Genomic DNA, 14,747 nt, shown 5'->3' with positions numbered 1-14,747 from the left:
TTCAATGGCTGTAACAACTTAACGTGCTAGCTTTATGTTGTGTGAATCTGTACCCCCCGAATCCATCAGTCCTTTTGCAACACCACACCTATGTCTCTTCAGGGTATAAAACTGGTCATGATGTGGAGATGCCGGCGTTGGACGAGGGTAAACACAGTAAGAAGTCTCACAACACCAGGTTAAAGTCCAACAGGTTTATTTGGTAGCACAAGCCACTAGTGGCTTTTGCTACCTGTTGGACTTTAACCTGGTGTTGTGAGACTTCATACTGCGTAAAACTGGTGCCAGCTTTTATGAACCTGGAACACTTTACAATACGTCACACTTCCAAACACTCCCAGCTTACTCACCCATTCCCCCATCTTAAATGGTATCCATTTGCCACTTTATCCGTGAAAGAATTAACTGCACCCATACATCATCTGATAATGGTAAGTCACACTGCTCCCTCCCTCTACACCCACCTCCAAATCAATAATTTACAGACTGAACACAAGTGGCCTCAGAAATGAACTCTTGTGAAATGACACCACTAACCACTTTCAACCACTCTGATAACCCCTTTCAAATATTCCATTTCCTCTTCCCTTGTAGCTGCTCTATTCATATGCACAGTCATGTCACCCTTAATAAATACACTAAAGTTTTCCCTGTTACAGATATTAAACTTGCAATTATTTAGATTAGCTCTGTAATCATTTTTAAAAATGGGTACCATACCGGCGGCAGAGTGTTTAGCACTGCTGCCTCACAGCGCCAGGAGCCTGGATTCGATTCCAGCCTTAGGTGACTGTCTGTGTGGGGTTTGCACGCTCTCCCCGTGTCTGCGTGGGTTTCCTCCAGGTGCTCCGGTTTCCTCCCACAGTCCAAAGATATGCAGGTCAGGGGGATTGGCCATGTTAAATTGCCCCTTAGTGTCCTAAGATGTGTAGGTTGGGGGATTAGTGGGGTAAATATGTTTGGTTATGGGGATAGGGCCTGGGTGGGATGCTCTGTCTGAGAATCGATGCAGACTTGATGGGCCGAATGGCCTCCTTCTGTACTGTAGGGACTCTATGATATACTGAACTGCCTCCAACACTCTGGCACGTATCACCAATCAATGAGCTATGATTTCGAGGGCCTCCCTCACCATTTCCCCCACCGTTATCAACTAAATTATCTCAAAATTTCCTTTTATCCCTCAGAACATCCGAGGTGGGTGGCAAGAGTCGGAAGATATCCTGGCTGCAGAAAGGTGAAATTTTCATTGTGTGGGAGAGTAGGGGTGGGAAATGGGCAGCAGTTGGGCCAGCCGGCCTGGGAGAGAGGGCACAGAGATTCACAGGGACCATCGAGTGCCAGAGTGGGCTGTCTAAAAGGCTTGCCTCGATACTGTGGGACTTCATCCCAAGCGTAATGAAAAGGAGTAGGCCTTGTAGATCTCACCCCACACTATCTATTGCCATGCCCCATTCATGCCATCTTATGCCTCCCACCCTGCCCTTGGCATGAAGGGAGGGATATGCTTTATATTGGAATAGAAGAGAATCTCTACAGGGCAGAAGGAGGCCATTTGGCCCATCGGGCCTGCACCGACAACAATCCCACTCAAGCTCTATTCCCGTAACCCCACCTATTTTACCCTGCTAATCCCCCTTGACACTAAGGGGCAATTTAGCATGGCCAATAAACCTAACCTGCATATCTTTGGACTGTGGGAGGAAACTGGAACACCCGGAGGAAACCCATGTAGACACAAGGAGAACATGGAGACTCTACACACAGTCACCCAAAGCCATATTTGAACCTGGGTCCCTGGCACTGTGAGGCAGCAGTGCTAACCACTGTGCCACCCTAATATTCCTGCGCATCATTTCTAGTTCCAGCGTACCTCAGCTAGTTTGCATCATCTGATTCAAAAACCTACTTCAAAGCATCAGCAATCTATTGGTCTAAATTCCGCGCTCTCTTTCTGGTTGGACTTTATACCATATCATATCAAACCACTATTCCTAAAGACACTAATCCACACTGAGTTCATCATCTTCAGCTATTTCCCTAATCATAGCCAAGCTTCATCTAATTTGCCTTTAACTACCTTCGGCAGTTGCATGATATACCAGCTTTGACAAAGGGTCATCTGGATTCCATAAGACCATAAGACATAGGAACAGAATTAGGCCACTCGGCCCATCGGGTCTGCTCCGCCATTCAATCATGGCTGATTTTGTTTCTCATCCCCATTCCCCTGCCTTTTCCCCGTAGCCCCTGATCCCCTTATTGATCGCGAACCTATCTATCTTTGTCTTAAAGACACTTAATGACGTGGCCTCCACAGCTTTCTGGGACAAAGAGTTCCACTCTTTGGGCTCGAAACGTCAGCTCTTTTCTCTCCTTACAGATGCTGCCAGACCTGCTGAGATTTTCCAGCATTTTCTCTTTTGGTTTCAGATTCCAGCATCCGCAGTAATTTGCTTTCATTTATGATATATCAATAATTGGATTGTTGACCAATCGTGGGAATCACTCTGGGCCAATTAGTCTGCAGGCCCAGACAGAAGGGATGGAAAACCCCAGCTGTGGAAATCTTTGGGAATCTTCTGGAATCTGAATGCACTGCCCGCATCGCTGGCCCTCCACCTTCCCACGGCCCAATCGCTGGGTCGTGATCCCCACCATCTCTGGGCCAGCTTCCACCCCTCCCCCACATAATCACACCCCCCACCCCCTGCAATACAGCCTCGATCTCTCCCGATCAGCCCCCTGAATCCAGCAGCTCCGACTCCCCCCAGCAGCCCCGACTCCCCCCAGCAGCACCTCCCCCCACCCCCCCCCCCCCCCCAGCAGCACCCACCCCCCCCCCCCCCCCAACCAACTTCAATGGTCAGCCCTGAACGCTGGCCTCACTTCCTCTGTCACTCAGCCCAATTGCAGAGTGGCAGTGGGACCCCCACCCCCACCAATTCCCCCTCAGAGGCAACCACCCCCTTGGTACTGCGCCATGCCTAGTGGGCAATGCCAAAATGCCCCCTCAGCATTGACACTTTGCCCCTCTGGGCAATGCCAGGGTGCCCAGGCTGGCACTGCCAAGGTGCCAATGCACAGGTAGCACACCCACCCCCCCCCAGGGGCTCAATTGCCTCCCCTTCACTCCAGCACGGGGTCGGGCTGCCAGCTTCCCGAACGTGGGGAGCTACTGTAAACCCCGCTGGAGTGAACCACTCGTGGCGAGGGGGAGATGCTAGCGGGTCTGGGAATTTCAGTCCCGGGCCCGTTAATGACATATAAATGAGCATTTACATAAATTATGTGGCTCTGTGCCGGTTTTCAGCGTGGAGCTGATGGTGTCGGAACTCCGGAGCTGCAAAACGCACTCAGGCCCAGACGTCCAGCAGGGAGCCCGCGAAACGCCCCTTGCTAAAGTCTCACGGCCCACTGCGCTAAAAAAGCAGCGCAGCGCGATGGGAGAATCACCCCCCCCCCCTCCCCCACGACTTTTGGCCTTACCCGAGCTCAGCATGGTCCACATTAACCTGTGCTAGCCCACATTCAATTTGACTTTTACTTGATTCATTGTCACATGTGTTGGTATCCAGTGAAAAGTATTGTTTCTTGCGCGCTATACAAAGCATGCTGTTCACAGAGTACATACGGGAGAAGGAAAGGAGAGGGTGCAGTGTTACAGTCGAAGCATTGTTAGAGAGTTTATGAGAGTTAGGGTTCAGTTTTAACAGCATAGAACGAGAGTAAAGGATAGTACTAGATGGTATGCTGGGCACAGCTCGCGAGAAGTCGCCACGCTCCGGCGCCATCTTGAAGTGTTGATTGGGGAGGAAGTACTAAGGTGCTGCAGAAAGAGAATTCCAGCGGTCAGATCTGGACATGACACTCACCATCTGACTTACTGCTACACAGTAGTAAACCCGCTGATGTCACCAGGACGCAAGAGGAGCATCTGAAAGAGAAAGAAACAAGTAGGCAAGTGCAACATTTCCAATCAAATCGCAGATTCGATTTTTCCCCGAATCCGATTGACAGAATGCTCAACAACAAAGCTGATGCTATGGAAGTTCTCAAGGCTGACCTCACTGCCCAGCGAGTTTCAAGACTACACTGCAGTTGTTGACGGCAATGTACCATCAGCAATGAGCGGGACACTATTGCTACTTAAAAAGGATTGCCTCACTACCATTGGGAGGAAAATTGATGACTGGCCAACAATTCTTGACATCTTGGCATTTATTACAAAGGGTCTAGAGTATGAAAGTAGAGAAGTGTTATTGCAATTGTTTAAGGCATTGGTGAGACCGCACCTGGAGTACTGTGTTCAGTTTTGGTCTCCTTCTTTGAGGAAGGATGTGGTGGCACTGGAGGCGGTTCAGAAGAGGTTCACTAGATTGATTCCAGGTTTGAGGGGGCTATCGTATGAGGAGCGGTCAAGAAACTTGGGCTCCTACTCGCTGGAGTACAGAAGAATGAGGGGGGATTTGATTGTGGTATATAAAATACTCAACGGGATTGATAAAGTAAATGTTAACCAAGTCTTCCCCCTTCTAGAACAATCTGGAAGAGGCCATAGTTGTAGAGTAAGAGAGGGGAGGTTCAAGACAGAGATAAGGAGAAGCTATTTCTCACAGAGGGTTGTGAATCTATGGAACTCACCACCCCAGAGTGCAATGCGTGCAGAATCAATGGATTCAAGAAAGAGAAAGATAAATATTTGACCAAAAGCGGGATAAAGGGCTATGGGGAAAAGGCAGGGAAGTGGAGTTAGGATGAGTTGGAGATCAGCCATGATCATATAGAATGGCAGAGTGGGATCGAAGGGCTGAACTGCCTACTCTCGTTCCTAATCCCTCTGTTCCTAATCTTGGGACACCAAGGGGCAATTTTAGCTTGGCCAATCCACCTAACCTGCACATCATTGATCATGAAAAGTCTGAATAGATCAAATAGGGAGAAGCCGTTCCCACTTGTGCAAGGATCAAGGACGAGAGGGCACAGATTTAAAATAATTAGTAAATGAAGTTTTAAAAGTTATAGAAGGTGAAACTTTTGTTTTTAATGCAACGAGGGGTTGGAATTGGAATGCACTGCCTAAGAGTGAAGTGGAGGCAGTTTCAAACAAAGAATTCATAGAGTATTAGACTGTTATCTGTAAAAGATGAATGTGCAGGGTTACAGGGAGAAGGTGAGGGAAATGGTACTGGGTGAATTGCTCATTCAGAGAGCTGGTGCAGGCACAACAGGCTAAATGGCCTCCTATTGCACTGTGGTTCTATAGAGGCCTCCTCATACATGCCTTCAGAAGAGAAAAGGAAGAGGGCCCAGTCCATTCAAGCTTTGCCACAATAGTTGCATCCACCCAATATTGGCAATATTTCGTAAATTATTTTCTATACTTTCTCCTGTTCCAGTTATAACTATATTTCGGGGGCTTTGGGTCTCTTTCACAAGGGTTGTGGTGGATTTGGGAGATGGTCTACGGAAAGATGTGCGGGTTAGGTTGATTGCCTATGCTCAGTTGGCCCTTGGCGCAGGGGAATTAACAGGGTAAAAATGTGGGGTTATGAAGATAGGGTCTGGGTGGAATTATTATTAGTCCAGGCCCGATCGGCCGAATGGCTTCCTTCTGAACTGTAGGGATTCTATGATTCTAAATACATCCCCCCTCAGGAATTATAGGGTGGGATTCTCCAATCTCGTCTATACTCACCCAGCTGCCAGCAGGAACGGAGAATTTGGCGCTCTGCCAAAACCCCATTCACTGCTGTGGCACTGGAAGATCCGAGCCGCAGACGAGGTCAGAGGTTGTTGCCGATGGTCTCTTAGCCTCTTCATTAAGCTAGTTCAAGAGTTAGCGGCACGGTGGCACAGTGGTTAGCACTGCTGTCTCACAGCGCCAAGGACCCAGGTTCAATTCCAGCCTCGGGTCACTGTCTGTGTGGAGTTTGTACATTCTCCCCGTGTCTGCATGGGTTTCCTCCGGGTGCTCAGGTTTCCTCCCACAGTCCAAAGATGTGCATGTTAGGTTGATTGGCCATGCTAAATTGCCCCTAGTGTCAAGCGGATTAGCAGGTTAAATGAAAGTTACGGGAATAGGGCCTGGGTGAGATTGTGGTCGGTATAGACTCAATGGGCCGAATGGCCTCCTTCTGTACTGTAGGGATTCTATGATTCATGTAGTTAATGCCTTTAGGGCAACTGAAAGGCTGTTGCTTAGATCACTTTTATGTGTTGTCCGATAAATGCTCGATAAACACCTTTTGTGGAGCTAATTTCACTGTTCTACGGGAAGGGATACCAGATTTGCCTGAAGCTCAGAGTCCACCGACTATAATCCTCAACAAGCATAATTTGAACTGAAAGGAAAATTTAGGCACCCAACTGCAACTTTTATCCTCCAGATAATTTGCCTGCATTTCAATCATAGCAACGCCTACAGAAGGGAAAAAAACCAGCAGCTGGCTACACAGGAGGTCGCTAGAGAATGTGTTTACACTGATAAAGGCACCATCTTTTACACAAAATGCACAGAAGCAGAAACTATGACATAAAGTGGATGCGTCAACCTTTTACTAGGGCCTCTGTGAGGACGATGAAGACCCCATTATTCTGTAATTGAATGAAGAGGATCAGGGTGTGATCTGTCCCCTTTCAAGTTTATCTCTGACATTGGAACGGTTGTTGTGTCGCTTGCTGGTAGCTTTGGGTGGCAAAAAGATTGGAATTATTATGCCACAGTGCGTGCAGATATGTATCACTATAGTTTTTACATTATTTTCATAGCCTAAATTCTCAGCCTTAGAATGTGCGGAGTCTGCACGTTCTCCCCATGTCTGTGTGGGTTTCCTCTGGTTTCCTCCCACAGCCTGAAAGACGTGCTGATTAGATGCATTGGCCATGCTAAATTCTCCCTCAGTGTACCTGAACAGGTGCCGGAGTGTGGCAACTAGGGGATTTTCACAGTTGCTTCATGTAAGCCTACTTGTGACACTAATAAATAAACTTCAAACTTTGATTGATATCATAATTGCGGTGGTTATATCTGTGCGATTGGGCGGAACAGAGTTTTGTTTTTGCATTACTGATTCTGGCACAGCCTCTATTCCTATTCCAGCCTCAATGGACTATGGGAGGAAACCCACGCAGACATGGGGAGAATGTGCAGACTCCACACAGGCAGTGACCCAAGCTGGGGATCGAACCTGGGTCCCTGCTGCTATAAGGCAGCAGTGCTAACCACAGTGCCACTGGATTGTGTTCTCTCCTAGTTTTCCTTTCCTCAATAACACTGTACCTTCAATTCCACAAATCTGTCGGGTCACAATTGGCCATGTGCAGTAGTGCAAAAGCTCATAGCAAGATGGCAGATCTTTACAATGCAACCAATTTTCTGTTGAAGAAGTCATGGCTTCGAGAGTAGTGAAATGTTGGGTCACAGGAAGCGGGTTAAGTGCCCCCATAAAGGGAGCAAAATAAACCACTGCATGGAAAGTCCTGTGCCTGGACTTGCTCCAAGGGCCTATTGTTATAGGCAATGGGGTTGCCTGGCTAGCTCAGTTGGTAGAACATCAGTCTCTTAATCTCAGGGTCTTGGGTTTGAGCCACGTTAGGGGCCATTATTGGGTGGCACGGTGCCACAGTGGTTAGCACTGCTGCCTCACAGCGTCAGCGACCCGGGTTCAATTCCGGCCTTGGGTCACTGTGTGGAGTTTGCACATTCTCCCAGTGTCTGCGTGGGTTTCCTCCATTTCCTCCCCAGTCCAAAGATGTGCAGGTTAGGTGCAGTGGCCATGCTAAATGGCCCCCTCAGTGTACCCAAACAGGCGCCGGAGTGTGGCGACCAGGGGGTTTTCACACTAACTTCATTGCGGTGTTAATGTAAACCTACTTGAGACTAATGAATAAAAAAGTTATTAAAAAAATAAACACATGCACAGACACATGCACAGACACACATGTGTAGACATGCAAGCCCATGCACACATACACAGACATGCATGCATACACACAGACGCATACAAAAACGAACTTTGACTATTTATTTCACAAATGATAGCAGTGCCCAAATAAACTGGGATACAATTTAGATTTAACACCTGTGTTCAGTTTATCTTTACTGTAAAGATTCAACATTCAACTTCCTTTCTGGTCCAGAACGAAAGCTGTAGCTTGTAGAAAAACACACCTTGGAGCAATGAGCTCAAATCTTAAAAATGTTTACAGAATGATTTCCTGGTAATTCAATTCCTGTAAAGCCTACTGCAATTATATCACAATTCTAATCTTTCAACGAGCCCATTACGCATTGACCACAAGTTGCACAGGACTACAAAAAGTTAACCGCTAACAACTACCGTTGAGATCAAGAAAAATTCCCAATAATTATTTAATTACCAGACAATAATCTTAACTTGCTTGTAAATTTCTCAAGCATCACTTTATGATGCAATCCATACTTCTAATGAAGTTACAGCATGGCCACAATGTCTGAGCTATGTTATTCTCTGAAATTTATATAGTGCCTTTACTACATATAAACATCCCAAGACAATTGATAGGAGCATCAACAAAGTGTGACACCGATATTAGCACAGGTGTCAGTTTGGTTAAAGAGGTAGGTTTTAAGTAGCATCTTGAAGATTCGGAGACGTTCAAGGAGGGAGTTCCAGAGCTTAAAGCTTGGGCAGCTGAAGGCATGGCTGCTAAGCGTGTAACAGTGAAAACTAGGAGTGCTGCCAGAATTGGAGTAGCGCAGAGACCTCAAGAGTTGGGCGACTGCAGGAGGTTACAGAGATAGAGAGAGGCAAAATTGTGGAGGGATTTGAAAAGAAAGATTAGCGCAACCCTGTCGTGCATTGTACCCAGTACCGCTCAGTGAATAACTGGCCTCTATCTTGGTGTGAAGAATGTCAGTCCTGACAGAATCACAGAATACCACAAAGCAGAAGAGGCCCTTCGGCCCTTTAAGCTGGCACCGACCCACAAAAGGCCCTGACTGCCCACCGAATCCCATTTGCCAACACTTGGCCCATAGCCTTGACAAATGGAAGGAGGTAGATTTGGAGATAAATTCGGGAGATAGCTGAGGAGGTAACAAGACAGAGGAGTTCGGTAAGAGAACTGCAAGGAACTGGAAAAATAATAAAGCTTTTTACACACATTAAAGCACATTATCAGCAAAATCCCACAAACAATCCCAAACAATCAGCTAGACCACTATGTGTTGGTGGAGGTCAATAGGTCAACCTCTTAAGACTTACTCAACATGTATCATGGGATCATCTAACACCCTGGTGAACCAGTGCAACAGACAAATAGACTTTGTCTACCTTCGCCAAAAGATGCATGTCCAAGAAGGCAATATTCCCTTAGCAGTCCATTGAGGTATCAAATGATTTTGAGTATTCGAGTCCTGGAACAGGCCTCAGAAAAGCAGAGAATGGAAGCCAAAATGTTGGCAATGCTGATCAGACAGCATCCATTATGCATCCCAAGGCTCAACCATTTGATATGGAACTGGAGTCACAACGTAATGTGGGACTGGAGTCACGTGTAGGCCGGATGGGGAAGGGTAAGGGTGCTAGGTTCCTTCCTGAAGGACATTGGTGAAAAAGCTAATGACAAAATGGCAACCCTATGGTACAGTTTTTTTATTATTCATTCGTGGGACATGGGCGTCACTGGCTGGCCAGCATTTATTGCCTATCTGTAGCTGCCCTTGAGAAGGTGGTGGTGAGCTGCCTTCTTGAATCGCTGCAGTCCATGTTCTGTGGGTTGACCCACAATGCCGTTAGGGAGGGAATTCCAGGATTTTGACCCAGTAACAGCGAAGAAACGGCGATATATTTCCAAGTCAGGATGGTGAGTGGCTTGGAGGGGAACTTGCAGGTGGTGGTGTTCCCATGTATCTGCTGCCCTTGTCCTTCTAGATAGAAGTGGTCGTGAGTTTGGAGGGTACTGTCTAAGGATCTTTGGTGAATTGCTGCAGTGCATCTTGTACATGGTACACACTGCTGCTACTGAGCGTCGGTGGTGGGAGGGAGTGACTTTACTAGATTGCTTGAATTTCATTTCCCAACCTGCCGTGGTAGATTGTCTGGGTTGCTGGCCACACGGATGAGATGAGTATGGAGTGGGAAGTGCCCTGATGCGACTAGAATAGTGAGGGTCAGAGGCAGCCTGGGGCATAATCTTAATTTTGGATTATGCCACGACTGTATATTTCAAGACCAAAATATATTTAGATCAAGTTCTTTTTCTGGGTCTGTGGACGTTAGGTATCATTTATTACATGACGGAGTTTCTAAAATTACAAACTGAATTCCAATTGCAAAGCAGTTTAAAAATTTTTTTTTAAATCACTTTATTTTTATGGTTCCATCTGACTGTTAGACCCCGGTTATATCCAGTATTAGCGTTAAGTCTGATAAAAGCTGGAATCATTTATGTTGGCATACTGCTCTTGTATTGTAATCCACATATAGCTTCCCCAGTTTGACATTTCAACTTGTGTTCACATTGACAACATAGCCCCATGTTGTGTCACATAGATGCAGTCCATAAAAAGTAGGGAGGGAGAAGTTGCTGACCAAGCAGATGCCGCTATTTATTTCGGACTTGTATATTTTGCGGGTTAAAAGTTTTAAAGTTCTCCGAATACAAATATGTTTTATTGCTCCCAAAGGGAGACAAACTGTTCGAGGATCATTCCGCTGATTTTATGACCCAGAACCAAAACCCAAAATTCAGGAAGCTGATCCTTAAAGTAGCACTGCGTGCTGTTCACAACATCTTCCTTAATATCTTTGTACATTCTAATTCTCTTCCCATACCCTGGGGCGGCATGGTGACACAGTGGTTAGCACTGCTGCCTCACAGCACCAAGGACACGGGTTCAATTCTGACCTCGGGTCACTGCCTGTGGGGAGTCTACATGTTCTCCCCGTGTCTGCGTGTGTTTTCCCCTGGGTGCTCCGGTTTCCTCCCACAGTCCACAGACGTGCTGGTTAGGTGCATTGGCCATGCTAAATTACTCCTCAGTGTACCCGAACAGGCGCTGGAGTGTGGCGACTAGGGGATTTTCATAGGAAGTTCATTGCAATGTTAATGTAAGACTACTTGTGATAATAAATGAACTTAAATAAATAAACTTTTTAGTGGTTCATTAGAGCAGACTTTCTTCTGTTGCCATAGTTAGCAATTCCTGGAACAGGTCGCCAGTGGCTTATAGCTTAAGGGCGTCACTCCACATCAAGCTTGGCTGATCAGGAGTCTCTCCTGTTCTTATCGCCTGCCATTGGTGTGTTTGGAAGGATTTGCAGGTTGGCACTCAACCTGTTTGCCCACGCGATGAATTTTGGCCATCAAATCCTGGAGTGGGACTCAAACCCAGAGCTTCATGGGAAATCCATCAGGAATCCACGTTTGGTGACAGTACCAGATGGCAGCGTCCGTAGCAGGGACGTTACCCACTGTGCCACAAGGCCTCCACTTTATATAGAGAATGATTTCCTACTGAAAATCATTCTCTATCTCGCCGGTTTCTGCAGTGTCAACAGTTTCCACGGGGCGAGGGAGACGAGACAGGAAGTGCATGATCTGCCCATTCTTGCCCCTCCACTCCCCGTGACCCATTGTGTCAGTGAGGTGGAGCAAGCATTGGCTGGCCAATTATTGACCACCCAGCTGGAAGGTTGGCCAATTAGCATTGAAAAGGGACACACCCACATCCAATCAGGTGAGGTGTTCTCTGGAGGGAGGGCGTTAGGCCACAAGTCATTCCTGGCCACCTGTTAAAAGGGTTGGTGACAGCTTCATGGGAAATCCATTAGGAATCTACGTTTGGTGCTAGATGGCAGCGTCCGCAGCAGACAGCAACAGGGCGAGGGCACGTTTTTCCATTCCATGGACAATTGTGGCAGCAGTGTCTCACCCAGAACCATTGCTGGGGAAGAACAACATCTGAGCACACCTGTTCCCCCCCCCCTTCCCAAGTGTCAGAAAAAAAGTCATATCCTACCCTTTAAATCGGTTTGTCTCTCCACGAGAGGCTGGAAAACCTCCTGAATATTATTTTCTGCTTCAAATCCTCACCACCTCTTGCAGCCTGATGGTGGGACTCGGACCACAGTTAGCCCCACGGTTCAGGCTCATCGAGACTCTCTGTCAAAAGATGCAGCATTAGATTGTCTCCGTCAGGGCCTCCCCTCTCTGGAGCGCAGGCTGTGCATTGCGCAGCAGCCCAACAACGTTCGGTCAGTCATGAGCCGGTGAATTTGCAGAGAGCCATCTGCATGGTCCAGGCATCGTTATCTGAACAGACCACAAGCAGACCACAAGCCTGCTCAACGACAGACCTGGTAGAGGTGCATCTCTCAATGTTACACATCTTAGCCTCCACCCACAGATTCCCTGTGTAGGTCATGAGCCATCTCTGCAATGGTTACCCCTGGTCTTCAAGCAGACAACCTTCCAGTGGCTTGGGTGGATAGAATGTCTTTGGCACCTGGGAGTGCCCAATGATCACTCCCAGGATAGCGAGTGGAGCCCTTAAGAGAGAGCTCACACAATCCAGGTGCGGCAAAAATATACAAATACACTTTGTTTATGATAGTGAGAGACTGCCACAGGGGCAATAGCCTCTCCCCCCACCCCCCCTATCTCTCTTTCTCCTGAAACATCTCTCATCAAAGCTGAGCTGCTTGCGATTTGAAAAACCCACCAGAAAACCTCACTGCTGCTAACCGGGATTTCTTAAAAGGAGAATCCCCAAATAAACCAGCCACTGCAGCCCAACTGCCCGAATGTGGAAAAGAACCCTTCAGTTGTAAAGAAACCTCTGGACAATCTGTGAATACTTTTTCTCTGACCTTACTTGTTACTTGGCACCACATCTACAAACATTCAATCTCTCCACCACCGACGCTCAGTAGCAGCAGTGTGTATGATCTACAAGATGCACAGTAGCAATTCAAAGATCCTTAGACAGCACCTTCCAAACCCACGACCCACTTCCATCTACAAGGACAAGGGCAGCAGATACATGGGAACACCACCACCTGCAAGTTCCCCTCCAAACCACTCAGTTTCCCCACTTGGAAATATATCGCCGTTCCTTCACAGTCGCTGGGTCAAGATCCTGAAATTCCCTCCCTAACGTGGACTGCAGCGATTCTAGAAGGCAGCTCACCACCACCTTCTCAAGGGCAACTGGGGATGGGCAATAAATGCTGGCCAGCCAGCGACGCCCATGTCCCACAAATGAATTTTAAAAATTGGCCAGTTTTTTTTAAGATTGATATTTTGCGCAATTTTATCTCTTGCTGTGAGATTGCTTGCTTGGGGCAACCCCGTGTGTTTTTTTTTGCATTAGTGGCTAGTTCGACGTATTTGTACATTTTAAACTTTTTGTCAATAATTTCTGCATCATTGCCCGAATGAGTTTGAGCAATAAAATTAATTCCTTACTTATTAACTTAAGGAACCTGACTGGCTTATTTCTTGCACCAAGCTATACACGGTTAAATGCACATCAAATTAGCAATATCATCCCTTTTTAAATCCAAACTCTGTTGTAACCAACTCAGGAGTGGCAGGCACAAAGAAAGGAGTCAGCTAATCTGACCCCAACAGGTCTAAAAATGGTTGATTTCAGGCGGGGCAGTTGTGGTTGACGATCCCTTCTCCATAGCCTGCTGATACCAATACGTGTTACACATAAACAATGGCAAATTATCCGAGAATGATGTCTGTCGTGCTTTCTAGACTCTGGCTAGTGACTTAATATCTACTGGTGCTAGTGTGACCATGCCTCAGCAAGAGTCAACACCTTCCAGGGTGGAAAGAGTGTAAAATTTAAACTTATCTCCAGTTTAATGAAGGAGGTTTGTGTCTGTGCGCGTGAGAAACAGAGCAGAACAGTGGTTAGCACTGCTGTCTCACAGCGCCAGGGACCCGGGTTCAATTCCAGCCTCGGTTACTGTGTGTGTGGAGTTTGCACATTTTCCCCCCCGCCGTGTTTGCGTGGATTTCCTCCGGGTGCTCCAGTTTCCTCCCACACTCCAAAGATCTGCGGGTTAGGTTGATTGGCCGTGCTAAATTGCCCCTTAGTGTTAGGGAATTAGCAGGGTAAATATCTGAGGTTACGGGGATGAGGCCTGGGTGTGATTGTTGTCGGTGCGGGCTTGATGGGCTGAATGGCCTCCTTCTGCACTGCAGGGATTCTAAGAGCGAGGGTGATATCAGACATAGCACCATCAGTAAACTCTTCCTCTGCAATCTGTCAGGATGATGGACAAACATCACTTCAAATCCTGGAAGGGAAGAAAATACAATAGCTGCTGTCTGCTCAGCCTGCGACTGAACCTTTCCAGCCAAGAACCCTCCTGATTGGCATCAATGGTGAAAAGGGATATTGGTCTATAGAATTTCAATGCAACTATAGCGTGCACTTGACCCGAAACACAAACGTTCTCATTGTGCCGTCTAAAGGACTGAGGTGAGGAGAAATTTATTCATCCAGAGAGAGCGGCGAATGTGTGGAATTCACTACCATAGAAAGCATTTGAGGCCAAAACTCTGTGATTTCAAGAAGAAATTAGACGTAGTTCTTGGAGTTAAATGGATCAGGGATATGGGGGTAAGGGTGGGAATCAGGATATTGAATATGATCATAATGAATGTCAGACCAGGCTCGAAGGGCTAAATGGCCTACTCCTAGCCATACTTCTACTAATTGGTGAAAACTACCAATTTTGACA

The 14,747-nt window shown here is 47.0% G+C and overlaps 1 protein-coding gene across 1 annotated transcript in view; it reads right to left on the bottom strand.

The window, feature by feature from the left end:
• LOC144504637 (ras and Rab interactor 2-like) overlaps positions 1–14,747 on the bottom strand; it is a 156,900-nt gene that overhangs the window by 88,073 nt on the left and 54,080 nt on the right. The window contains exon 2 of the mRNA XM_078230305.1: positions 3,876–3,937. The gene's annotated coding sequence lies outside the window, so the exon portion shown is untranslated. The remainder of the gene's footprint in view (positions 1–3,875; positions 3,938–14,747) is intronic.

Source organism: Mustelus asterias, chromosome 15 (genome assembly GCF_964213995.1).
Source record: "Mustelus asterias chromosome 15, sMusAst1.hap1.1, whole genome shotgun sequence".
NCBI classification, from domain to species: domain Eukaryota; kingdom Metazoa; phylum Chordata; class Chondrichthyes; order Carcharhiniformes; family Triakidae; genus Mustelus; species Mustelus asterias.
The sequence above is the reverse complement of the archived record's forward strand: the minus strand, read 5'-3'. Positions and strand labels throughout refer to the sequence as shown.